The 26,988-nt window shown below is 49.3% G+C and overlaps 5 non-coding genes and 3 pseudogenes across 5 annotated transcripts; 5 read left to right on the top strand and 3 right to left on the bottom strand.

Annotated features, from left to right (window-relative positions):
• The first annotated feature begins 627 nt into the window (after nt 1–627).
• Nucleotides 628–806, top strand: LOC131119406 (U2 spliceosomal RNA; annotated as a pseudogene).
• A 1,089-nt stretch (nt 807–1,895) lies between these two features.
• Nucleotides 1,896–2,059, bottom strand: LOC131119381 (U1 spliceosomal RNA). Its single transcript, XR_009126332.1, has one exon. It is a non-coding gene; the product is annotated as a U1 spliceosomal RNA (small nuclear RNA).
• A 922-nt stretch (nt 2,060–2,981) lies between these two features.
• Nucleotides 2,982–3,172, top strand: LOC131119402 (U2 spliceosomal RNA). Its single transcript, XR_009126351.1, has one exon. It is a non-coding gene; the product is annotated as a U2 spliceosomal RNA (small nuclear RNA).
• Nucleotides 3,173–4,261: 1,089 nt separating this feature from the next.
• Nucleotides 4,262–4,425, bottom strand: LOC131119388 (U1 spliceosomal RNA). The gene has a single exon (XR_009126338.1). It is a non-coding gene; the product is annotated as a U1 spliceosomal RNA (small nuclear RNA).
• A 6,315-nt stretch (nt 4,426–10,740) lies between these two features.
• LOC131119407 (U2 spliceosomal RNA) lies at nt 10,741–10,920 on the top strand (annotated as a pseudogene).
• A 1,089-nt stretch (nt 10,921–12,009) lies between these two features.
• Nucleotides 12,010–12,173, bottom strand: LOC131119387 (U1 spliceosomal RNA). Its single transcript, XR_009126337.1, has one exon. It is a non-coding gene; the product is annotated as a U1 spliceosomal RNA (small nuclear RNA).
• Nucleotides 12,174–13,096: 923 nt separating this feature from the next.
• LOC131119403 (U2 spliceosomal RNA) lies at nt 13,097–13,287 on the top strand. The gene has a single exon (XR_009126352.1). It is a non-coding gene; the product is annotated as a U2 spliceosomal RNA (small nuclear RNA).
• A 1,248-nt stretch (nt 13,288–14,535) lies between these two features.
• On the top strand, nt 14,536–16,332 carry LOC131119354 (uncharacterized; annotated as a pseudogene).
• Nucleotides 16,333–26,988: the final 10,656 nt, after the last annotated feature.

Raw genomic sequence — 26,988 nt, 5'->3', positions numbered from 1 at the left:
TTGTGCTGTACGGGGTGAGCCACCAGAAGTCAACCGACAAAGACTTCGGAAAGCAGTGGCTCGCCCTCGCCGCCATCAAAGACGCCATCTGGACCTCCCGCAACTTGCTGGTAAGGAGGCACAGACAGATCCCCCCCGTGGCTGTGATCCGAATGGCTGCAGCAACCCTCACAGCTGCAAGCGGCGGGCCAAGGACACAGCCACAAAGAAGAATCGTCTGTGCCCACCCGGAGGTGGCACCCGGAGCTTCACTGAAAAGGTCTCGGCAGCGGCAGCCTGACTCTCCGAGAGAAGAAGGAGGAGAAAGAGAAGAAGGATAAGGATCTGAGGGTACCCTGACAGTGTCCTGGAGATTAGCTGTCTGGGAGAGTGGGATGTGGAGACTATTGATAAGGACTCACTGCGCTCCTGTACAACAGAAGACATTGAAGCTTATTTTTTATGATTTTTTAAAAATGTTTTGTACAAATTTTACACATTTTACTGCCCACAGCACTAGTTTTTAACAAAAACAAAAAGTTAATTGAACACTTTTATATTAAATGTGGTGTGTATTTTACCTTTTTTTTTTAAAGGGCAGTTTTCAAAAAATAATGAAATGTGGTGAAATTTTGTATTAGTGTCAATAAACAGTTTCAAAAAAAAAAAAAAAATCTGTTCTTATCAGTTTAATATCTGATACGTCCCCCAACAGGGGACTAAATATTAAATTGCTTTTTGGAACAGGGAGCTGCGATTGGGGCTTGCGCCATCCGCTCCACGCATCGACCTGGTATTGCAGCGCTTCCAGGAACGGTGCACTTCTCCTTCTTGTGTAAACAGCAACAGCAGACTCTGGCAGGGTGCATCTGGTGGATGATGCTGAAAGAAATGCACTGAACGTGCTCACGTTTGGTGCCCCCTGAGCAGTAATTCTGCAGAGGAAATGGCTCGTGGTAGCGGGGCACTGTGTCTGCGCACTCCGTGGACCCCGTTTCCCTCGCAGCAGCCGGTCTCCAGAGGGTGTCAGCCACTTTTTGTCAGCCTTGCCTCCTGCAGTCTCCCACCGGCTCCTGATGCTCAGGTTTCGTGCGCGCTTCCCGGGGCCCTGTGAGTGTCGCATTGATCAACTGCTGGATGGAATCTGACACGATGATCTTGTCTGGTGGAGGCCTTCCAAGTTTCCTCCACAAACCAGTGGCATAAGGGGCTTTTCCGTCTTCCGTTTGGCTTCTCAGGGTCGGGTTTGGTGGCCCTTTGTGTGTTGGCTATGACAAAAAAAGGAAAAAAAAAAAAAAACCACGTGGGATAGCCACAGGCGGTCAGAGCCTGTAAATTGTGCGTCTGCCACCCTCGGTGAGTGAGTGACCCGGTATTTTCTGCTCTCTTGTTTGCGCTTCTGGCAGCTTCTGGCTCGGGTTCCAGTGGGCGAAGGGACTCAAAGTGCAGGAGCTGGCCTGTGCGGGTAGGTTTACCATGAACCACAATGTTGTGGCTTCCATCTTGGGTGTCGCTGCTTGCCTTCCTTGGACATAAAGATCCGAAGCAGTTGCCTCTGCGGCTGGGAAGGCCGCTGAGAGCGACAACAGCAATTTGAGCCGCTTCCGCTTGAGTTGGACGGTTGTTTCTGACGGCCACCTGGTCCACTGTGGCCAGTGGTTCCGGTGTGCTGGTAAAGTGGAGGCGCTTGGCCGACGCCCCTTTCTCTGCCTGGTTGCCGTTTTTCATTGAGGTTTCCTGACTGAGAGCAGATCGGCCTCTCGGCTGGTTGGTTGGTTGTCTCCCGCGGACGGGCAGACCTTTCCAGCAAGCGTTGGTAGTGCTGGCCTGGTCGTTTCTTGCTCGAGTCCGGCTGCACTCGCAAGCCAAGGAGCTCGGCACGGCGCTGCACCTGCCTCTTGTTTTAAACACGGGATCAGGGGAGAGCGCGAACGCAGTCCCCCACTATCACAAATTATGCAGTCGAGATTCCCACATTTGGGGAATTCGCAGAGGTCAGCTCAGCCCGTGTGCAATGGCTGAGCCTCGCCCTGGGTGAACCACCTTCTTGATCATGGTATCTCCCCTGCCAGGTAAGTATGAATTGGACCGGTCTCGCCCGGAGGAGTCTCTCGCACATGCCACATGCTAAGTGGTGGTCTCATCAGGTCGCCCGCAACAAGCCCAGCCACTGGACCTGTGTCCAAATTCAGAGAACGTACTCTGGTTGTCTCAAGGAGTCGGTCTGTGTGGCTCTCGTGTGACTTCATTCTGAGCAAAGGCAGCGGCAGCAAGTGGCTTAGTGCAGTTGCTGCAGACGTTCAATGGGGAGACTGGAGTACTGACTCCACGTGCCTAGTCACACCATGTAACATGAGAGGCCAATATGTTTAACCCTGACACGTGTAGACATGCGAGGTCGTCATGAGTCAGTGGGTTGTCAGGCTCAAACTCCTGTGACACTTGTAAAAAAACACTCAAATGCAGGAATACAGAAGAGACAGACAACAATACTCAAAGTTACTCGCAGCGAGGACAGTGAAGCCACATACCCAGTGGCATGCCGCTCCACTGTGAATATGCAGTTCACGCCCCTCTCGTTTTATTCTCTTTCAGGGGTCCCCTACGGCATGGTCGTGCAACACTGGGGGGAGGCAGTTGTGCAAGCTGTGTCTGTTTGTCTATGTGTGTGTGTGTGTGTGTGTGAGAGTAATTACTTTCATTGTTTTACGCGTTCTTTTCTTGACACATTCTTGCAGGATTAACGTGAACATCTGCAGGGTCGCTGTTGGCGCTTCCAGGCACCTCCAGGACCTGGGGCTCGCTGGGGGTCTCTGATCAGGGTCACGGGCACATTTCTTCTTCAGCACATTCAAACACTTTCTATTGTCTAAGCGAATGGATATAAGGGTGATAACTGACGCTATGTTTGTTCCGTCTACATTTTATTCGAACATGCGTGCAACCGGTCCTTTAGCTTGTCATGCCGGAAGTGCCCTCCTCCCCTACGAGCGCCCATCGGCATCGCTTCTCGGCCTTTTGGCTAAGATCAAGTGTAGTATCTGTTCTTATCAGTTTAATATCTGATACGTCCCCCAACAGGGGACTAAATATTAAATTGCTTTTTGGAACAGGGAGCTGCGATTGGGGCTTGCGCCATCCGCTCCACGCATCGACCTGGTATTGCAGCGCTTCCAGGAACGGTGCACTTCTCCTTCTTGTGTAAACAGCAACAGCAGACTCTGGCAGGGTGCATCTGGTGGATGATGCTGAAAGAAATGCACTGAACGTGCTCACGTTTGGTGCCCCCTGAGCAGTAATTCTGCAGAGGAAATGGCTCGTGGTAGCGGGGCACTGTGTCTGCGCACTCCGTGGACCCCGTTTCCCTCGCAGCAGCCGGTCTCCAGAGGGTGTCAGCCACTTTTTGTCAGCCTTGCCTCCTGCAGTCTCCCACCGGCTCCTGATGCTCAGGTTTCGTGCGCGCTTCCCGGGGCCCTGTGAGTGTCGCATTGATCAACTGCTGGATGGAATCTGACACGATGATCTTGTCTGGTGGAGGCCTTCCAAGTTTCCTCCACAAACCAGTGGCATAAGGGGCTTTTCCGTCTTCCGTTTGGCTTCTCAGGGTCGGGTTTGGTGGCCCTTTGTGTGTTGGCTATGACAAAAAAAGGAAAAAAAAAAAAAAACCACGTGGGATAGCCACAGGCGGTCAGAGCCTGTAAATTGTGCGTCTGCCACCCTCGGTGAGTGAGTGACCCGGTATTTTCTGCTCTCTTGTTTGCGCTTCTGGCAGCTTCTGGCTCGGGTTCTAGTGGGCGAAGGGACTCAAAGTGCAGGAGCTGGCCTGTGCGGGTAGGTTTACCATGAACCACAATGTTGTGGCTTCCATCTTGGGTGTCGCTGCTTGCCTTCCTTGGACATAAAGATCCGAAGCAGTTGCCTCTGCGGCTGGGAAGGCCGCTGAGAGCGACAACAGCAATTTGAGCCGCTTCCGCTTGAGTTGGACGGTTGTTTCTGACGGCCACCTGGTCCACTGTGGCCAGTGGTTCCGGTGTGCTGGTAAAGTGGAGGCGCTTGGCCGACGCCCCTTTCTCTGCCTGGTTGCCGTTTTTCATTGAGGTTTCCTGACTGAGAGCAGATCGGCCTCTCGGCTGGTTGGTTGGTTGTCTCCCGCGGACGGGCAGACCTTTCCAGCAAGCGTTGGTAGTGCTGGCCTGGTCGTTTCTTGCTCGAGTCCGGCTGCACTCGCAAGCCAAGGAGCTCGGCATGGCGCTGCACCTGCCTCTTGTTTTAAACACGGGATCAGGGGAGAGCGCGAACACAGTCCCCCACTATCACAAATTATGCAGTCGAGATTCCCACATTTGGGGAATTCGCAGAGGTCAGCTCAGCCCGTGTGCAATGGCTGAGCCTCGCCCTGGGTGAACCACCTTCTTGATCATGGTATCTCCCCTGCCAGGTAAGTATGAATTGGACCGGTCTCGCCCGGAGGAGTCTCTCGCACATGCCACATGCTAAGTGGTGGTCTCATCAGGTCGCCCGCAACAAGCCCAGCCACTGGACCTGTGTCCAAATTCAGAGAACGTACTCTGGTTGTCTCAAGGAGTCGGTCTGTGTGGCTCTCGTGTGACTTCATTCTGAGCAAAGGCAGCGGCAGCAAGTGGCTTAGTGCAGTTGCTGCAGACGTTCAATGGGGAGACTGGAGTACTGACTCCACGTGCCTAGTCACACCATGTAACATGAGAGGCCAATATGTTTAACCCTGACACGTGTAGACATGCGAGGTGGTCATGAGTCAGTGGGTTGTCAGGTTCAAACTCCTGTGACACTTGTAAAAAAACACTCAAATGCAGGAATACAGAAGAGACAGACAACAATATTCAAAGTTACTCGCAGCGAGGACAGTGAAGCCACATACCCAGTGGCATGCCGCTCCACTGTGAATATGCAGTTCACGCCCCTCTCGTTTTATTCTCTTTCAGGGGTCCCCTACGGCATGGTCGTGCAACACTGGGGGGAGGCAGTTGTGCAAGCTGTGTCTGTTTGTCTATGTGTGTGTGTGTGTGTGTGTGTGAGAGTAATTACTTTCATTGTTTTACGAGTTCTTTTCTTGACACATTCTTGCAGGATTAACGTGAACATCTGCAGGGTCGCTGTTGGCGCTTCCAGGCACCTCCAGGACCTGGGGCTCGCTGGGGGTCTCTGATCAGGGTCACGGGCACATTTCTTCTTCAGCACATTCAAACACTTTCTATTGTCTAAGCGAATGGATATAAGGGTGATAACTGACGCTATGTTTGTTCCGTCTACATTTTATTCGAACATGCGTGCAACCGGTCCTTTAGCTTGTCATGCCGGAAGTGCCCTCCTCCCCTACGAGCGCCCATCGGCATCGCTTCTCGGCCTTCTGGCTAAGACTGCGGTCACCTCCTTTGGGTGGAGAATTGTATGCTTCAGGTGCATAGAATTCTGCCAACATTTGGGAGGAAATTTCCTACGCTTTTCAGTGTATTTTGACTTTTCTTATTCCCGCAGCAGTGCAAGGTAAGTTTTATTTTTTGTATTTATTGCTTTTTTAAGTATTTATTTGTTTTAAATCTCTCACTGAGCAGGAAAATTTCAGTTGGTGGTGCCTCCACCATGTCGACCAGCTATGCCGGTATGCGGAGGCACCACAGTGTGCGTTTCACATATAAGGAAATGGAGGGTGAGTCACTGGGACTGTCCAGATTGGATTTTTCCAGAAAAATCATCCAAAAAATCCTTCAATTTAAACCTGATGACCTCAACTGCATTTTGGCACTGCCTTACAACAAAGGCTATGATGTAAGTTTCCAGTCTGCTGCAACTTTGAGAGAATTTTGGACGCGTTATGAAGATGTGAAATCCCAGTTGCCTGTGTTCAACGTTGAAAAACTGACTGACAATGCGGCTAAAACCGTTATTGTTAGAATGTTTAATGAGACAGTGACCGCAGATGACATTTGCTTTTGGCTGGGAAGATATTGCACGGTTAAAGGCCAGGCTATGAAGGTGAGGGATGAAGACGGCATCTGGAACTGCGCCTGGAGGGTCCCCATCCAGCAATGGCAGGACCCTCAGGGCTTCCAGGGTCTGAAACATCTCCCATCAATGATAGTTCTGGGAGAAAACCGAGGCTACATACACTACCAGGGTCAGCCCAAGCTCTGCCGCAAGTGTGGAGAGCACGGGCACCTGGCAGAGGCATGTCAGCAGACTGTGTGTCGGAAATGTAGAGAAATTGGACATACTTTTGAACAATGTACCAATGGCAGAAAGTGCAACCTCTGTGGAGACTCAAACCATCTCTTCAGAGACTGCCCGAAATCCTTTGCCAACAAGCTAAAGGCTGGAAAAGAAAAGAGAAATGGAGAGGAAAATGCTGGGGCCAATATGGCTGTTGAGACCCAAAATAATTCAAATCTCCCGCCAAAACCTGTGATTGGAGGAGAAACAGGTGAGGCGGGACAGAGGGAGGGGCTTACAGAGGCCCCAGAATCCATGACTCAGAGTGGTCTGCTGGCAAGCGAAGGGTGCACTCACCTGGAAGTCAGCCTACCATCACCTGAATCTGAAGAAGAACCCATCCCACCAAGCGGCCAACAAGCAAAAAGACTAGCTTCAGAGCTGTCGGATTCCTCTGTTTTATCAGAGAAGCGGGGAAGGCCTGAGGCTCTCTCTGACAGTTCTTCACTGGAGGAGCCTCAAGTCTTCCCCTCGGGCTCCCCGAATGAATTGTCCTTTTTAAATATTGTTTTGCAGTCAACCCCTCGTGAGAAGCGAACTTTTAATGGCAGACTCCAGGAACGACCGACACCCAGACGTCGGCCTGGAAGGGAGGCTCTTCCCCTCCAACCCTCACCCACTGGAGTGAAGGAGGAGCCTCACTCACAAGAAATCTCATAGTCACAGTATAAATTTTAGAGCAATTATTTAACTTTTAGGCCCTTTTAAGTTTGTTTTTTAATTTTAAAATCATACTTATGACTCTCACCTTCTCTACCATCAATGTGAGAAGTGTGAAGTCGAAAGTTAGAGCTCAAAGTGTTTTATCCTTCCTTCTGACTTTTAAGTCAGATGTGTTTTTATTACAAGAATGTGGTTTGCCCTTTTTAACAAACTACAAGCAGTGGGAAGAAATGTGGCCACAAACATCCTTATGGAGTGGGTCAAATGAAAATAAAAATGATGGCGTGGCCATTTTAATAAAAAACCCACATGTCACGGTAAAGGGGAGCACTGTGGTGAGGGAAGGGCGAGCACTATTAACACATTTGACTTTTATGGGACAGGATTTTAACCTCTTAAATATTTATGGTTCTAACGACAAAAATGAAAGGTATGATTTTTTAGAAAACTTGCAGTCCCACATGCTAGGCCGGGTACCTTTTATAGTGGGTGGGGATTTTAATTGTATTTTAAGTAGGAAAGACAGAAAGGGGGTGGGGGAAGATTTTAAAGTAGATAAAACATCAGTTTTATTACAGGACATGAGTAGGGATTTTAACTTACATGACTATTATAAAGCCATGCATCCCAGAGAGGAGGGCTTCACCTGGTTCAGTGGTGACAGCACCAGAGCCTCTCGCATAGATTATATATTCACACGGGACTGGGCCCCTACTGATGCTAGATTGACCCCTGTTTTCTTCTCTGACCACCTGGTTCTCACCTGCACTCTTTCGCTCCCGTCTGGTGCAGCGATGGGAAGAGGTCTGTGGAAACTGAACTGCTCCCTGCTGGAAGATCAAGATTTGGTCAACCAGTACAGGGAGCGGTTCAGGGACTGGCAGACCCTTCAAGACTTGCATGAGTCACGAGCACAGTGGTGGGAAATGGTGAAGGCAAGGACCCGGACCTTTTTTAAAAAAGCAGGGCGAAAAAAATGTAATAAAGAAAAGAGATGCATGCTGGGACTGCAAAAACGTTTACAACGTTATTTTTACTTAACACAAAAAGGGCTGAATTTTAATGAAGAAATCAAACAGGTAAAAAATGAAATGGCTGCCTTAGCGGAAATTAAAAGTAAAGGGGTGCTTCTAAGGAGTAAGGAAAAAGAAATTGAAGAAGGAGAAAAATGTACCCGGTACTTCTTTAAAAAGATTATGAGCAAAGCAGGAGGTATTTTTAAATTAAAAAACAAAGACGGGTACATGGTGGAGACAAAAAATGAGATAAATGAAACGGTAGAATTCTTCTACCAAGAACTATATGAAATCAAAAATACAAACCCAGAGGTCATCTCAAGAGCACTAGATTTTATGGAAAAAACAGTGGATGAAAACATAGTTTTAACACAGGATTTTAGTCACGAAGAGTTAAATAAATGTGTCAGGGCTTTTAAGAAAGGGAAGTCCCCCGGGGAGGATGGACTTCCCTTGGAATTTTATTTAACTTTTTGGGACATTTTAGCACCAGACTTACTCACTGTTTTTAATGAATTTGACCAAAGTAGCCGACTACCTGACAGTTTTAGAGTAGGGATAGTGACACTCCTTTACAAAACTAAAGACAAGACCGACTTGAAAAACTGGAGACCGATCACCCTTTTAAACTGTGACTGTAAACTTTTTAGCAAACTTTTAGCCACACGTATGACCATGGTTTTAGACGACTTGATCAACCCGGATCAAACCTGTGCCATCCCTGGGAGGAAGATCACAGACAGCCTCATGCTGATCCGTGACACCATCTGTCTTGCGAGAGACAGAAATATTCGGCTAGTAGTACTAAATTTAGACTTTGAGAAAGCCTTTGATCGGGTCTCGCACCAGTACCTTTTTAGGGTACTGCAAAAAGTGGGTTTTCCAAAAAGGTTCGTAGCGTGGGTGGGACTGCTGTACCAGGATATTACCAGCAAATTTGTGGTTAACGGGAATCTGACAAAAGCAGTTAAAATCAACTGTGGCGTCCGTCAGGGATGTGCGTTATCTGCCCTCCTGTATATTTTATGTATAGAACCCCTGGCACAGATTTTGAGAAGGGACAAATGGATCAACGGGGTGACTATTCCAGGGGGACTGACGACAAAATGCATTTTATACATGGACGATTTTAACATTTTATGCACAAATATTACATCAGTTAACAGAACACTGGACCTGACTGACTGGTTTGGAGGGGCCTCTGGGTCCAAACTCAATAGGGATAAGACCCAAGCCCAATTTTACGGACCCTGGACGGCAACAGAGAAAATAGGACTTCCCCTGACTGTGACACAGACTGACCAAAAAATACTGGGAATTAAATTTGGCAAGGAAGGGGGAGGGGAAACCAACTGGGGAGACGTGGTAGGGAAAGTGAGACAAAGACTGGGCTTTTGGGGACTAAGACAACTGACTTTAGAGGGAAAGGTTTTAATCATAAAAGCTGTGATTTTACCTTTGCTTTTACTGATCAGCTCTGTTTTTATCCCCAAAAGACATGTGCTTTTAGAACTAGATCGAGCCATTTTTTATTTCCTTTGGGGCTCCAAGTGGGAGAGAGTGAGAAGAGATACTCTCAAAAAGGCAAAAGAAAAAGGTGGAAAAGCAATACCAGATCTGAAACTGTTTTTAGGCGCAAGATATATAGCATTGCACCTGGAAAATGCAGTGGGCTCATCCAGTACTCCCAAGACCAAAGCCTTGGTACGATACTGGATGGGCTCCTACTTAAGAAAACTAAAAATGATTCCAACAGATCTAACGATACCTGTGGCTTTTAACTTACCACCGGCATATATATTTATAAGGACTTTTTTAAAACATTTTAATTTAGAAAGACAAACATTAGACATTTTAAAAAATCATCGCTCTGTCATTTCTGTTGTGCAGGAGCGGGACCCAGTGAGCCCAGTGCGCGGGCTTGCTTTCGGCGAGCCCACATCGGTTTGGCGCAATGTGAACCATCCTGCTCTCCCAAACAGACTTCGGGACCTGTCATGGATGGTGGCCCACGAGATCCTCCCAGTCAGGTCTGTTATGCACTCCCGAGGAATGTCAGCGAACCCAACTTGCCCCCGACCGGGTTGTGGCGCACCAGAGTCGGTGAGGCACCTCCTCTGGGAGTGCAGTGCTGCCGTAGACCTGTGGGCGACAGCCGGCGACCTAAATTTCCCGGACTTGCCATCAAGGGAGGTCCTAAATGAACAGCTTGTGCTGTACGGGGTGAGCCACCAGAAGTCAACCGACAAAGACTTCGGAAAGCAGTGGCTCGCCCTCGCCGCCATCAAAGACGCCATCTGGACCTCCCGCAACTTGCTGGTAAGGAGGCACAGACAGATCCCCCCCGTGGCTGTGATCCGAATGGCTGCAGCAACCCTCACAGCTGCAAGCGGCGGGCCAAGGACACAGCCACAAAGAAGAATCGTCTGTGCCCACCCGGAGGTGGCACCCGGAGCTTCACTGAAAAGGTCTCGGCAGCGGCAGCCTGACTCTCCGAGAGAAGAAGGAGGAGAAAGAGAAGAAGGATAAGGATCTGAGGGTACCCTGACAGTGTCCTGGAGATTAGCTGTCTGGGAGAGTGGGATGTGGAGACTATTGATAAGGACTCACTGCGCTCCTGTACAACAGAAGACATTGAAGCTTATTTTTTATGATTTTTTAAAAATGTTTTGTACAAATTTTACACATTTTACTGCCCACAGCACTAGTTTTTAACAAAAACAAAAAGTTAATTGAACACTTTTATATTAAATGTGGTGTGTATTTTACCTTTTTTTTTTAAAGGGCAGTTTTCAAAAAATAATGAAATGTGGTGAAATTTTGTATTAGTGTCAATAAACAGTTTCAAAAAAAAAAAAAAAAATCTGTTCTTATCAGTTTAATATCTGATACGTCCCCCAACAGGGGACTAAATATTAAATTGCTTTTTGGAACAGGGAGCTGCGATTGGGGCTTGCGCCATCCGCTCCACGCATCGACCTGGTATTGCAGCGCTTCCAGGAACGGTGCACTTCTCCTTCTTGTGTAAACAGCAACAGCAGACTCTGGCAGGGTGCATCTGGTGGATGATGCTGAAAGAAATGCACTGAACGTGCTCACGTTTGGTGCCCCCTGAGCAGTAATTCTGCAGAGGAAATGGCTCGTGGTAGCGGGGCACTGTGTCTGCGCACTCCGTGGACCCCGTTTCCCTCGCAGCAGCCGGTCTCCAGAGGGTGTCAGCCACTTTTTGTCAGCCTTGCCTCCTGCAGTCTCCCACCGGCTCCTGATGCTCAGGTTTCGTGCGCGCTTCCCGGGGCCCTGTGAGTGTCGCATTGATCAACTGCTGGATGGAATCTGACACGATGATCTTGTCTGGTGGAGGCCTTCCAAGTTTCCTCCACAAACCAGTGGCATAAGGGGCTTTTCCGTCTTCCGTTTGGCTTCTCAGGGTCGGGTTTGGTGGCCCTTTGTGTGTTGGCTATGACAAAAAAAGGAAAAAAAAAAAAAAACCACGTGGGATAGCCACAGGCGGTCAGAGCCTGTAAATTGTGCGTCTGCCACCCTCGGTGAGTGAGTGACCCGGTATTTTCTGCTCTCTTGTTTGCGCTTCTGGCAGCTTCTGGCTCGGGTTCTAGTGGGCGAAGGGACTCAAAGTGCAGGAGCTGGCCTGTGCGGGTAGGTTTACCATGAACCACAATGTTGTGGCTTCCATCTTGGGTGTCGCTGCTTGCCTTCCTTGGACATAAAGATCCGAAGCAGTTGCCTCTGCGGCTGGGAAGGCCGCTGAGAGCGACAACAGCAATTTGAGCCGCTTCCGCTTGAGTTGGACGGTTGTTTCTGACGGCCACCTGGTCCACTGTGGCCAGTGGTTCCGGTGTGCTGGTAAAGTGGAGGCGCTTGGCCGACGCCCCTTTCTCTGCCTGGTTGCCGTTTTTCATTGAGGTTTCCTGACTGAGAGCAGATCGGCCTCTCGGCTGGTTGGTTGGTTGTCTCCCGCGGACGGGCAGACCTTTCCAGCAAGCGTTGGTAGTGCTGGCCTGGTCGTTTCTTGCTCGAGTCCGGCTGCACTCGCAAGCCAAGGAGCTCGGCATGGCGCTGCACCTGCCTCTTGTTTTAAACACGGGATCAGGGGAGAGCGCGAACACAGTCCCCCACTATCACAAATTATGCAGTCGAGATTCCCACATTTGGGGAATTCGCAGAGGTCAGCTCAGCCCGTGTGCAATGGCTGAGCCTCGCCCTGGGTGAACCACCTTCTTGATCATGGTATCTCCCCTGCCAGGTAAGTATGAATTGGACCGGTCTCGCCCGGAGGAGTCTCTCGCACATGCCACATGCTAAGTGGTGGTCTCATCAGGTCGCCCGCAACAAGCCCAGCCACTGGACCTGTGTCCAAATTCAGAGAACGTACTCTGGTTGTCTCAAGGAGTCGGTCTGTGTGGCTCTCGTGTGACTTCATTCTGAGCAAAGGCAGCGGCAGCAAGTGGCTTAGTGCAGTTGCTGCAGACGTTCAATGGGGAGACTGGAGTACTGACTCCACGTGCCTAGTCACACCATGTAACATGAGAGGCCAATATGTTTAACCCTGACACGTGTAGACATGCGAGGTGGTCATGAGTCAGTGGGTTGTCAGGTTCAAACTCCTGTGACACTTGTAAAAAAACACTCAAATGCAGGAATACAGAAGAGACAGACAACAATATTCAAAGTTACTCGCAGCGAGGACAGTGAAGCCACATACCCAGTGGCATGCCGCTCCACTGTGAATATGCAGTTCACGCCCCTCTCGTTTTATTCTCTTTCAGGGGTCCCCTACGGCATGGTCGTGCAACACTGGGGGGGAGGCAGTTGTGCAAGCTGTGTCTGTTTGTCTATGTGTGTGTGTGTGTGTGTGTGAGAGTAATTACTTTCATTGTTTTACGAGTTCTTTTCTTGACACATTCTTGCAGGATTAACATGAACATCTGCAGGGTCGCTGTTGGCGCTTCCAGGCACCTCCAGGACCTGGGGCTCGCTGGGGGTCTCTGATCAGGGTCACGGGCACATTTCTTCTTCAGCACATTCAAACACTTTCTATTGTCTAAGCGAATGGATATAAGGGTGATAACTGACGCTATGTTTGTTCCGTCTACATTTTATTCGAACATGCGTGCAACCGGTCCTTCAGCTTGTCATGCCGGAAGTGCCCTCCTCCCCTACGAGCGCCCATCGGCATCGCTTCTCGGCCTTTTGGCTAAGATCAAGTGTAGTATCTGTTCTTATCAGTTTAATATCTGATACGTCCCTCAACAGGGGACTAAATATTAAATTGCTTTTTGGAACAGGGAGCTGCGATTGGGGCTTGCGCCATCCGCTCCACGCATCGACCTGGTATTGCAGCGCTTCCAGAAACGGTGCACTTCTCCTTCTTGTGGCAACAGCAGACTCTGGCAGGGTGCATCTTGTGGATGATGCTGAAAGAAATGCACTGAACGTGCTCACGTTTGGTGCCCCCTGAGCAGTAATTCTGCGGAAGAAATGGCTCGTGGTAGCGGGGCACTGTGTCTGCGCACTCGGTGGACCCCATTTCCCTCGCAGCAGCCGGTCTCCAGAGGGTGTCAGCCACTTTTTGTCAGCCTTGCCTCCTGCAGTCTCCCACCGGCTCCTGATGCTCAGGTTTCGTGCGCGCTTCCCGGGGCCCTGTGAGTGTCGCATTGATCAACTGCTGGATGGAATCTGACACGATGATCTTGTCTGGTGGAGGCCTTCCAAGTTTCCTCCACAAACCAGTGGCATAAGGGGCTTTTCCGTCTTCCGTTTGGCTTCTCAGGGTCGGGTTTGGTGGCCCTTTGTGTGTTGGCTATGACAAAAAAAGGAAAAAAAAAAAAAAAACCACGTGGGATAGCCACAGGCGGTCAGAGCCTGTAAATTGTGCGTCTGCCCCCTCGGTGAGTGAGTGACCCGGTATTTTCTGCTCTCTTGTTTGCGCTTCTGACAGCTTCTGGCTCGGGTTCCAGTGGGCGAAGGGACTCAAAGTGCAGGAGCTGGCCTGTGCGGGTAGGTTTACCATGAACCACAATGTTGTGGCTTCCATCTTGGGTGTCGCTGCTTGCCTTCCTTGGACATAAAGATCCGAAGCAGTTGCCTCTGCGGCTGGGAAGGCCGCTGAGAGCGACAACAGCAATTTGAGCCGCTTCAGCTTGAGTTGGACGCTTGTTTCTGACGGCCACCTCGTCCACTGTGGCCAGTGGTTCCGGTGTGCTGGTAAAGTGGAGGCGTTTGGCCAACGCCCCTTTCTCTGCCTGGTTGCCGTTTTTCATTGAGGTTTCCTGACTGAAAGCAGATCGGCCTCTCGGCTGGTTGGTTGGTTGTCTCCCGCGGACGGGCAGACCTTTCCAGCAAGCGTTGGTAGTGCTGGCCTGGTCGTTTCTTGCTCGAGTCCGGCTGCACTCGCAAGCCAAGGAGCTCGGCACGGCGCTGCACCTGCCTCTTGTTTTAAACACGGGATCAGGGGAGAGCGCGGACGCAGTCCCCCACTATCACAAATTATGCAGTCGAGATTCCCACATTTGGGGAATTCGCAGAGGAATTCCTGTTTACTAGACAGGCACTTTGACCAGCTTAGCCACAGTGCCAGCTGTGCATCTGGCACCAACACAAAAACAGTTTGTCAATGGGGAAAAATGGTCATACAAGGGACGCAGTCCAAAGTCAAACACATGTGTGAATTGAGAGTCCCTGTCAGGTTCAAACTCCTGGGACACTTGTAAAAACACTTAAATACAGAAGAGACAGACAACAAAATTCAAAGTTACTCGCAGCGAGGAGAGTGAAACAACATACCCAGTGACATGCCGCTCCACTCTGAGTATGCCATTCATGCTCCTCTCTTTTTATTTTCTTTAGGAGGTCTACTGCGGCCGCTGCTGGTCTACAATGTGCCACTGACCACCGTCAAGGGCTTCGAGAGGAAGGTCAGCTGTTTCCTGCGGAGGTGGTTGGGCTTACCGCAAAGCCTCAGCACCATCGCCTTGTACGGGAGGAGCAACAAGCTGAAACTGCCCTTCAGTAGTCTGATGGAGGAGTTTATGGTCAACCGAGCAAGAGAGGTGCTGCTGTATAGGGACTCTAATGACATCAAAGTCTCCTCGGCTGGCATAGAAGTACGAACTGGCAGGAAATGGAAAGCTCATGAGGCGGGAGACCAGGCTGAGTCCCGCTTACGACGAGTGAGCTGGTAGGTACAGTGGCTTCCGGACGGGCAGGCCTTGGCAGCAACCAAAGACCTCACTTCACCAAGGCCCAGGGAAAGGAAAGGCGTCAGCTGATCCAGGAGGAAGTCCGAGCAGGGGTAGAGGAAGCCCGCTGTACTAGGACAGTAGGGATGCGGCAGCAGGGAGCATGGACCTGATGGGAGGAGGCAGCTGACCGGAAGATATCGTGGACAGAGCTATGGCGATCTGAGCCACACCGGATTGAGTTCCTCATCCGGTCGGTGTACGATGTGCTCCCAAGTCCGTCCAACCTCTTTTGCTGGGGCTTGGCGGAGAATCATCTCTGCCCTCTTTGCCGGAGTCCTGGATCACTGGAACACATCCTCAGCTGCTGCCCAAGGGCACTGGGGGACGGGCGCTACCGCTGGCGCCATGACCAAGTACTGCGGGTCATTGCAGAGGCCATCAGCACAGGAATCTCCACCAGTAAATACCATCAACCAACAAGGCAGTCCATTGTCTTTGTTAGGGCTGGGGAGAAGCCGAAGCAGTGCCGGAGTCAAGCAGGGGGGCGGCTGGCAACAGCCCGAGACTGGCAGCTGAAAGTTGACCTAGGGAGACAGCTCAAATTCCCAGAGAACATCGCAGTGACCACTCTCAGGCCAGACATGGTCCTGGTGTCAGAAACAACTCGGCAAGTGGTCCTGCTGGAGTTGACTGTTCCCTGGGAAGACCGGATGGAGGAGGCCTTTGAGAGGAAGAGGGCCAAGTATGAGGAGCTGGCAGACGAATGCCGAAGCAGAGGATGGAGGACCCGATGCAACCCCATCGAGGTCGGGTGCAGAGATCTTGTAGGCCAGTCTCTCATTAGAGCACTCAAGATGCTGGGAGTGAAGGGTCAGCATAACAAAAGAGCCATCAAGAACATCACTGACGCAGCAGAAAAGGCGTCCAGATGGCTGTGGATCAAGCGGTCAGCTAAGAAAATGCAAAACATCTATTTATTTTCAAATGTATTGAGGATTATTTGTACGTACAATGTATGTTGATGTACCTTACATAACCAAATGAGCCAATATTGCAAAACACACATAATTAACAATTAACATTTTTTGTAATTACCTCCACATTACTCCACATTTCCCTTCTTTGGTACTGCGATGGTAGAATGGCATATGAGGCAAACGCACTTCGAAAAAGACATTGTGAAAAAAAAGTCCACCTCCCATTCCGTATGGAAGTGATATGTTTTTGCCTTTTTACTTGGTCCACCTCCTTCACTCATTTTAGTGACCATAAACTTTAGCGAGGGCTTGAAATCTGACGCAATTCGCCGACTAGCTTAGCACTTTGCATCGTTGTTTACGCATGAGCGGTGACCTAAAGGTCAAAATTCAGTTGTCATCTGACTGGTTGTCCTGTATGTCAATCAAGTAAGGGGATGGATGATAGGCTGACATCGTAAGTTCTGCTGCACTTAGAGACGTTGTTTGATTTGATTGGTCGCCCGAAGGGCAACATTCAGTTGTCATCTGAATGGCTGCCCTGTATATCAATCAAGTGACGGCATTGATGCGAGGATGATATTTTTTTAATGTAACGTCGCGATCGACCCGCGATCGACCGGTAGATCGCGATCGACTTAATGAGCACCCCTGGTCTAAGCAAACGGATATAAGGGTGATAACTTAACACTATAATAATTGAATTTACATTTTATTCTAACATTTCCCTCCTGTTTATCACACATTTATCTGTTTGCAGTCCCTCCTAGGCTCTCCTCTCGGTTTTCACCTAGCAGGTCATCTATGTCAGAAATTGTGCTTACACCTGAACGGAAGTGTTCTCGTCGTCTGACTCAAAGCACTTGTCTTGGTCAGGAAACAAGTCAGGGGCATGTCCATGATGGCTATCTGAGTCGTCACTGTCATCGCTGCCACCTGCCACCAGTAGGGGGTACATTTCATTTACCTTGTTGTCATTGGTGCCATGGCTAAATTCACAGTCCATGTGATTCTAATCTTCAAGATAGGGATACAACATCCACATAAGGCACACAAAAGAAGGGCAACAGCAAGTGCAATAAGCACGGACATCACATAAGGAGACCATTGTCCCCAAAGTTTTCTCCAGTCACCAAACACCTCAGTGTCAACACCAGTGTTCCTTCATCTTGGTGTTTAGCGCCTTCAAACCAGAAATCGCACGCAACAGCATTCCTGTGGAATCTGTATTGTTGGGGATGGACATGCCACATTAGTCGCCAAGCATGGCGCACACTCCTTGCTGATGTGCCAGCAGTCCATCCAAGGCGATGCGATTCTGGAAGGCCATGAGTGACGTGGCATGGAGTTGTTCTCCAATTGCTGTGAGTCCGGCCTCGGTGTAGTTCCCAAGCTTTTGTATGTCATAGTGGAGTTAGTTAATCCTATCCGCATTTTTGTTAACTGTTATCCATGGGATAATACTTTCCAAACCTGATGCAATCTGATTTACTAGTTTGTATTCGTCTGGTACCCCTCGTGGCACGCTGATGGCATCGATGTCGGTGGGATTGTCTTGCATCATCCAGTCGGGGGCTGGAACTTCTCTCTTCCTTTGGAAGTAGTTTGGGATGTGATGTTTATCTGCTTCAATGATAGCATTTAGTAACATGTCAACATTCATAGGGTAAATAGATACTGGAATCAGTAATGTCACTACTGCACATGTTCCGCTCATGTTATAAACGATGTCATCGAGGTATTCGTCCTCGCACCACTATCACACGTCTGCTCTAAAGTACTAAGTTGATGGGTGTGTGTTTCCTCCTTCTGTGTTGTAGGTATCTTAATTTTTTTTACATGTCTACAATATTTGAACTCAACGTGACCTACATTTTTTTGCGGTTCCTTTTAGCTGTACACAGGTGAAATTTGCTCGGGCTACTTTAGTAGAGAATGGTGGGGGCCTTTTTGTCTCATTGACTACTGGAAATATAGTGTTTATATCATATAAACATTCTCGACAAAAACATTCTAATATTCTGAACATTGTCACAATCCGCATCGTCTCCTGTGACAGTTTTTGTTTTCACGTTGTTTGCCTTAGTTCCTGCTTTCATGCTTTTATTTTGTTGTTCTTCCTGTGTTGGTCTGTCCTGCGTTTCGTCACTTTTACTTTCCCGTTCTACGCGCACCTGATGCCAATTTGATTCTTGTATTTAGTTCAGCCGGGTGCGTCTAGTTTTTGTTGGTTCATTGCATGTTTTACTACGTGTCTTATGCCAGTGCTGCATTCGCCGAACTTTAAAAATAAAGCTAAGCTTTTTCCTGCACCATTCTCCTCATCTCCGCAACCTGGGGTCGCATCGCAACACCCGCATGACGAACCGTGACAGAATGAACCAACCAAACGACGACCTCGCGGAGATGGACTTCTGGACTTTGCAGGTTTTCAAGGCAATGGAGGAGGAGTGCGCACAGTTCACTCCGGAGGAGCTGGAGGACATGGTGTGGGGGCCGGACGGCACGCTGATACCCATGGCGTGGGTGCACCGCGGACACGGCGCTGACACACCAGCCCGGCGACGACGCCAACGCGCGTCTCGGCCGGCTCCAGCAAGGCTCCAGCAAGGCTTCAGCGGGCGAAGCCGTTTCCTCCCTCACCTCCGCGCCAAGCCGGGGCGCACCCCCCCGCTCACGGTGCTTTGGAGTGCCAGCCTGCGACCAAGCGCAAAGAGGCTCCCACTCCATGCAAGCACGTCAATCTCCCGCCGCCCTCTTCCGGATTCCCGTTGCCTCCGGTTCAACACGAAGAGGAGTACGGCACACTCCCCCCCCCCCTGTGCCCGAACCACGCAGCCCAAGGGGTTCCCAAACCCTGGCTCTCGTGCCAAGCTGCGTGGCGCCACAGATTCCCCCAGTGCCCAAGCCACGCAGCTTCAAGGTTTCCCAAAACCCGGCTCCCGTGCCAAGCTGCGTGACTCCCCGGATTCCTCCTGTCCCAAAGCCACGCAGCCTCAAGGGTTCCCAAACCCCGGCTCCCGTGCCAAGCTGCGTGACGGCCCAGATCCCTCCTGTCCCAAAGCCGCGCAGCCTCAAGGTTCCCCAAAGCCCGGCTCCCGTGTCAAGCTTTGTGACTCCCCGGATTCCCCCTGTGCCCAAGCCGCGCAGCCCCAAGCCCCAGCATTCCCTGGCTCCCGTGTCCAGCGGCTTGATGCTCCAGACCCCCCCAGTGCCCAAACCCCGCCTGCGGTCTTTTTTAGACCTGGTCCGGGCAGCAGAGCAGGCGGAACTCAAGACCCTCCTCCAGTTCCCCCTCCTCCCGTCCCTGGTTCCACGTCCAGCGGCATACGGCGTCTGGAATCCGCCTTCGGAAGGGGGGGCTAGTACGACCAGCCGTGCGTTGGAGGACGCACGTCACACCTCGTCTGTGGAGTGTGGGGATGATGCCCTCTGCTGGTCGCCCAAGGAGGAACAGCCCGCCGGACCGCCAGCGCAACCGGTTCTTCCAGCTAACCGGGATGTGCTGCCCGGTACGTTTCCTCCGGACCAAGACTCACATTCCTCTTCCTCTTTTCCACAGTCCAGCCAAGACAGCGGGACTGCCCCTCCTCCTCCGGCGTCACCGATCCCACGGCAGGACGCCACGCCTCCTTCTCTTCCGGCGTCACCGAGACCACGGCAGGACGCCACACCTCCTCCTCTTCCGGTGTCACCGAGACCACGGCAGGACGCCACGCCTCCTCCTCTTCCGGCGTCACCGAGACCACGGCAGGACGCCGCGCCTCCTCCTCTTCCGGCGTCACCGAGACCACAGCAGGACGCCACGCCGCCTCCTCCGGCGCAACCTCTTTCACGGCGGGCTGGCCTCCCCTGCCAGGCCCACCACCCTGGCCGCCCCCCAGAGGGGTCCATCCAGGGCTTCCGCTGGGCCTGCCGTCATGGGCATCCTCCAGAGGAGCCCGGTCCCCTCCGGGCTGCTCACCCTTCAGGCCGCCCTCCTGCGTGGCCCTGCCGCCCTGGCCGACCTCCGGAGAGGTCCGGCCAGCAGCCCACCTCCAGTCCTCCCACCTCCCTTCCCTTTTCGTTTGCGGACACTTTAGGACGTCTGGGATCCGTCCTTGAGGGGGGGGTACTGTCACAATCCGCATCGTCTCCTGTGACAGTTTTTGTTTTCACGTTGTTTGCCTTAGTTCCTGCTTTCATGCTTTTATTTTGTTGTTCTTCCTGTGTTGGTCTGTCCTGCGTTTCGTCACTTTTACTTTCCCGTCCTACGCGCACCTGTTGCCAATTTGATTCTTGTATTTAGTTCAGCCGGGTGCGTCTAGTTTTTGTTGGTTCATTGCATGTTTTACTACGTGTCTTATGCCAGTGCTGCATTCGCCGAACTTTAAAAATAAAGCTAAGCTTTTTCCTGCACCATTCTCCTCATCTCCGCAACCTGGGGTCGCATCGCAACACCCGCATGACGAACCGTGACAAACATGATGGTGACAGTGTGGACATTTTTGTCATTACTTCAGGGACTCAAGTAGCATTGATCAGTGCTGGTACAATCTGGAGAAGTGGGGTCATGGTCATACATGCAACACAACTAATATTTTTAACATAGTTTGCTGCACTTTTTGCTGCTTGTTCAATGTTTAAAACCCAGTTGTTAAAAGTTCCTGAAAAACCTGTAGCTACTAACATTTAAAAATCTACTGATGCATCTGTTTTCATGATGGTGATGCCTTCCATTTTTACAATTGGATTCATTACAATAATCATATAGACATAAACATTTAGTAATTATTATATTATTTATAGCTTAACCCGACTACAATAGTTATTGGTAAGCCGGGGGACATTTTGGTTACTGTTTCATTTTTGTGCCATTCTGCTACAGTGCCCTCAAAACCAGGATGCATTGTTGGGTTTTCTGGCCAAGGGTATGTGTTATAATCTTCACTGCTCAGCACGATGCCCCAGAGTCTAGGACTCTGAAGTCCCCTGCGTCACAGACGGGTCTTTACCTTCCTTGTCAGACTCCCGAACAATGACTACTTTACAATGCGAATGATGTACCTCTTTTTGCAATTTCAATGTCGTCAATGTCGTTAACAATACTTGATAAGGTCCTTCCCACTTGGAAGAGTGTCAGTGTTTTCTTTTTACACTTATAAAACAATAAAGTCCATGTGTATTACTTGAAATAAATATTGTGGTTTTTGAAATTGGCCACACCGAGGTCGCAAGCTGCCCTGGGCATTGTGTTTTGCACACGTTAAACACGCTCTACAAATTTTTTTGAATAAGAATTAAATTCATACATAGTAAAGTGGGTGTTAATAGTGTGGCACATCCCTCCTGTTGAGACATGTGTAAAACCATGGCTCAAAATAGCGTCCCACTTATGCAAATTTTTTGGCAAGATTGTTTTATTATCTGTTGACATATTAACATTTTTGTCCAGGGTTGCTTTATTCCTAAGACAGTGGTCAATTTACTGCTTTGGACTCTGTTGTTACATGTCTGCCAGAATCTCAAAGTCTACTTGTAATTTTTTAGTGTTAAGATGGTTCAGTTCCTTTAGTGCTGCTTGTTTTATCATTTTATTAGCGAACGCATTTCCTAAGGATATCGGATCAGTATTATTTGTAATATGTGTCATGCATTTACATACAGCAATTAGTTTTGGTAATTGCACTGCTTCTAGTAATGCTGTTAGTAATCCGTCATGAGTTACTGGTTTTCCCGTTGATGTTATCATACCTCTGTTTTGCCAATATTGTGCAAAGGTATGTACTGTTGAATATACATATTGGCTATCAGTATAAATTGTCACCTTTTGACCTTTCATTAATTTGCATGCTTCTGTAAGCGCTACTAATTCTGCTGCTTGCACAGAATAAGAGGATGGTAAATGTTCTGCTTCCAACACCATATCTTGTGTAACAACTGCATAGACTGTTATTGTTTGTCCAAAATTATTTTTCTTCAAGGAACCATCTTCAAAATCTCCTCTTTTTGTTAGTGCCTGATCTAATATGTCTGGTCTACACTTTGTAGTTTGTGTTGTTAGTTCATCACAATCATGTGGTTGGCCTTCCTCAGGGAGTGGTAGAAGGGTAGCTGGGTTGAGCGTGGTGCATCGCTCAAGTGTTAAATGTGGTTGGGACAAAAGTGTTGCCATGCAAGACAGATGTCTAGCAGGAGACAAAAATGTCACGTTAGTCTGTAATAGCAGGGTGGAAACCGCATGAGGTACTTTCAGTACGAGTGGATGGAATAATACAATGGTTGCACTTGTTTCCACGGCTATAGATGCTGCTATTACAGCCCGCACACAAGGTTATGTAAAGACCTTTACAATCTACTGTTTGTATAAATGTTTTGCTGTAATCAGGTAGTGCTAGAATCGTACTTCCTACCAGTATATATATATATATATATATTTTTTTTTTTAAACACAGAATGCTTTTTCTGCCTCATTCCACTATAAGGGTGCACTATTTGTGCATAGTTTGGAATCCAACATCTACAATAATTAGTGAGTCCTAAAAAGGACATCATTTGTTTTTTCGTTTGTAGTTTAGCTGCATTTAAGATTGCTTGTTTTCTGTCTGTTAGAATGGTTCGCCCTTGTCCTGTCAACTGATGCCCTAAATACTTCACTGATTGCTTACAAAATTGTCTTTACTCACTTTATGGCCTTCTTTTGCTAAATGGTGATTGAAAGACTATTGTGTCTTCTTCACATGACTTCCTATCTGGTGACGCTAGTAGGATGTCATCTACATATAATAATATATGGCTTTCATTTGGGGGTTCAAACGTGGACATACTGGCCATACTGACTTATTCATTGCTTGTGAATAAATTGTCGGGCTTTCACAATATCCTTGTGGTAAGCGTGTGTACGTAATATATATATATATATATATATATATATATATATATATATATATATGGTGGCAGCCTGCTACAGCAGCTCTCGCTCTTCGTTTAGTTCTTTTCTTCTTTATTCTGTCTTTTCATTCTTTTTCTAGGTTATTCTTAAAGGAACGGCTTCGTAAATGCTCAGTTCAACTGTCCACCATAGTGATAGTGTTGAGCTGGCATTTCTCATAATTTTTCGACGATGTTTTCGTTTTCGACCGCACGCCGAAACTCTATTGTTTACAGTAGGGACCAGCTGTTGGCGCTCCGCAACACAGCGGCGCTGCCCCCCGGGGAACCCCTCGAGGTTCCCCGGGAGGTAAAGAGGAGAAGACGGGGAAGCCGTGCCGGAGCCCAATGCCGCGACAAGAGGAGGAGATACAGACCAGTTCTCCCGTCCATCATCATGGGGAACGTAAGATCTCTCCCCAATAAGATGGACGAACTAGCGGCGCTGACCCGGCATCAGAGGCAGTTCCGGGAGTGTAGCGTCATGTTGTTTACGGAAACGTGGCTGGATACACGGACCCCAGACACGATCGCTACACTACACGGATTCACACTACTGCGGGCGGACAGGACAAAGGAGAGCGGTAAGAGGAAAGGAGGCGGGCTGGCAGTGTTTGTGAATGATAGATGGTGTAACTCTGGGCACATCACTATTAAAGAGCAACTCTGCTGCAAAGACATTGAACTGTTAGCCGTTAGCATAAGACCGTACTATCTGCCGCGGGAATTCTCGCACGTTATCGCGATAGCGGCGTACATTCCCCCCTCTGCTAACGCCGACGCGGCCTGTGACGTCATCCACTCTGCCGTGGGCCGGCTACAGACACAACATCCGCAGGCTCTCCTTCTTCTCTCAGGTGATTTCAACCACGCTTCTCCATCCTCCACCCTGCCCACCTTCACCCAGTATGTCACCTGCTGCACTAGAGACAATAAAACACTGGACTTGTGTTATGCCAACACCAAGGAGGCATACAATTCAACAGCACTTCCTCCCCTGGGAAGATCAGACCACAACCTGGTACATCTCCAGCCTGTGTACAAACCTCTGGTACGCAGGCTGCCAGCTGTGTCCCGCACAGTGAAGAGATGGTCTGATGAAGCCGACGAGGCTCTGAAGGACTGTTTCAACACAACAGTGTGGGAGGAACTCTGCCATCCTCATGGGGACGATATAGACAGTCTCACTGACTGCATCACAGACTACATAAACTTCTGTGTGGAAAACACCGTACCCACCAGGACTGTACGGTGTTTCTCCAACAACAAACCGTGGATTAATCCGGACATAAAGGCTCTCCTAAAGGAGAAGAAGAGGGTCTTTAAGTCAGGAAATAGGGAAGAGCTGAAGGCTGTGCAGAAGGAGCTGAGGAGGAAAATCAGGGAGGGGAAGGACTGCTACAGGAAAAAGATGGAGGAACAGCTGCAGCAGAACAACGTCAGAGGAGTCTGGAGAGGCCTGAAAACCATCTCTGGCCACAAGGGGCCCGACTCCCAGGCTGCTGGGGACCAGGTAAAGGCTAACGATCTGAATCTATTTTTCAACAGGTTTGATCAACCATCTGCCCATCCCCCGGCCCAGCACCTCCTGCCGAAACTTCTGCCGAAACTCCCCCCATCGACACCTCGAGTGGACAGCCCTACCCCCACCTCCCCCTCCTGCACACAGCCATCCCCCACCACTTCTCACCTAATCAGCTCAACCTCCTCACTAACCTCCCCCCGCACACAGCCCCACTGCTCCAACCTGACCCTCACAACATCCCAGGTGAGAAACCAGCTCCGGAAAACCAAGGCGAGGAAGGCGGCGGGACCAGACGGCATCAGCTCCAGGCTCCTGAAGTCCTGCGCGGACGAGCTGTGCGGGATTGTTGAGCACATCTTCAACCTGAGCCTGAAGCTGGGGAGGGTGCCACAGCTGTGGAAGACATCCTGCGTGGTTCCTGTCCCCAAGACGCCGCACCCCAAGGACCTCAGCAGCTACAGGCCGGTGGCACTTACATCACACCTGATGAAGACCTTGGAGCGGCTGATCCTTGACCATCTCCGCCCCCTGGTGGGTCCTTCGATGGACCCGCTCCAGTTCGCCTATCAACCTGGCACTGGGGTGGACGACGCTGTCATCTTCCTCCAGCACAGAGCGCTCTCTCACCTGGAGAAACCTGGGAGCACGGTGAGAATCATGTTCTTTGATTTTTCCAGTGCGTTCAACACCATCCAGCCAGCACTTCTGAGGGACAAGCTGGAGAACACAGGGGTGGACCTGCACCTCACATCGTGGATACTGGATTACCTCACCAACCGTCCACAGTATGTGAGGACACGGGACTGTGTGTCCGACACAGTTGTCTGCAGTACGGGGGCTCCGCAGGGAACGGTCCTGGCTCCGTTCCTTTTCACCCTCTACACAGCAGACTTCTCCTACAACACACCAACCTGTCACCTGCAGAAGTTCTCTGACGACTCTGCAATTGTTGGCCTCATCACAGATGGGGACGACTTGGAGTACAGAGGACTGACACAGGACTTTGTGGACTGGTGCCAGCGGAACTGCCTCCAGATCAACACGGGGAAAACCAGAGAGCTGGTGGTGGATTTCCGCAGGCGCATCCACTCTCCTCCAACACAAGTGAACATTCAGGGAATGGACATTGAGATGGTGACATCTTACAAGTACCTGGGTGTTCATCTCAACAATAGACTGGACTGGACTCATCACACAGAAGCACTTTACAGGAAGGGCATGAGCAGACTCTATCTGCTCAGGAGACTGAGGTCTTTTGGAGTGCAAGGGGCACTCCTCAAGACGTTCTATGACTCTGTTGTGGCTTCAGCCATTTTCCAGGGAGTGGTCTGCTGGGGCAGCAGCATTTCGGCTGCGGATAGGAAGAGACTGGATAAGATCATCAGGAAGGCCAGCTCTGCACTGGGTTGCCCCCTTGACCCAGTGGAGGTGGTGGGAGAGAGGAGGATGTTGGCTAAGCTATCATCCATGTTGGAGAACAACTCTCACCCCCTGCAGGACACCTTGACAGCACTTGAAAGCTCCTTCAGCGATAGACTGCTTCACCCCAAGTGTGTGAAGGAGCGATATCGCAGGTCTTTTCTTCCTGCAGCTGTCAGGCTGTACAACCAGCACTGCTCCCAATAAACTTCTACACTGCTATGTACATCTGTGTAATACTTTGCTTTTTACATTCAGTATAGTTACTCCAGACCCCATTCACTGTGCAATATCTGATCAACCTCCATGTGCAATATTAAGGCTCTAAATGCAATATATTAAGTTCTATGTGAAGTATTTCTATAATGCCTCATATTAACTCACTAGCAAGATCTCAGTGTATAGACTGGTCATATATATCATCTCGTCTCATATTATCTACATACTGTATTGTATATAACTCTGGGAAAAACTGTTGATTTTTGTTAATACTTGAGTCGTTATATTGTTTATTTTTCTATATTGTGTATTTTGTACTGCTTAACTGATTCTGTACTCTTGCTGCTGTGCAATACAAATTTCCCCACTGAGGGACGAATAAAGGCATATCTTAATCTTAATCTTAATCTTAATATATATATATATATATATATATATAGTATATATATACGTATATATATATATATATTTTTTTTTTTGCAAACGTAAATGCGAACCTGAACTTTCTTTCTCTATTTGAATGGAGAAGAATGCATTACTGATGTCTACTATGGTGAACCATGTGACATCTGTTGGTAAGGAATTTAACAATGTGTGTGGGTCAGGCACACAAGGTGCTCTTGCCACCACAGCTTGATTTACAACTTGTCCTGTATCATTCTCCATCCCACAGAAAGTGGCACTTTTTCTCACTGGGAAAATAGGGATGTTACATGGTGGGTTATCGCATTCTACTAAGACTTAAGATTTTAACAAATCTTCTATTGCTGGTTTTATTCCTTCATATGCATTTAGTTTTATTAGGTGTACTTGTAATTATACTACTGGTTCATCAT

This window comes from Doryrhamphus excisus, unplaced genomic scaffold (genome assembly GCF_030265055.1).
Source record: "Doryrhamphus excisus isolate RoL2022-K1 unplaced genomic scaffold, RoL_Dexc_1.0 HiC_scaffold_26, whole genome shotgun sequence".
NCBI lineage: Eukaryota > Metazoa > Chordata > Actinopteri > Syngnathiformes > Syngnathidae > Doryrhamphus > Doryrhamphus excisus.
Note: the sequence above shows the minus strand (reverse complement) of the source record. Positions and strands in the feature narration are given on the sequence as shown.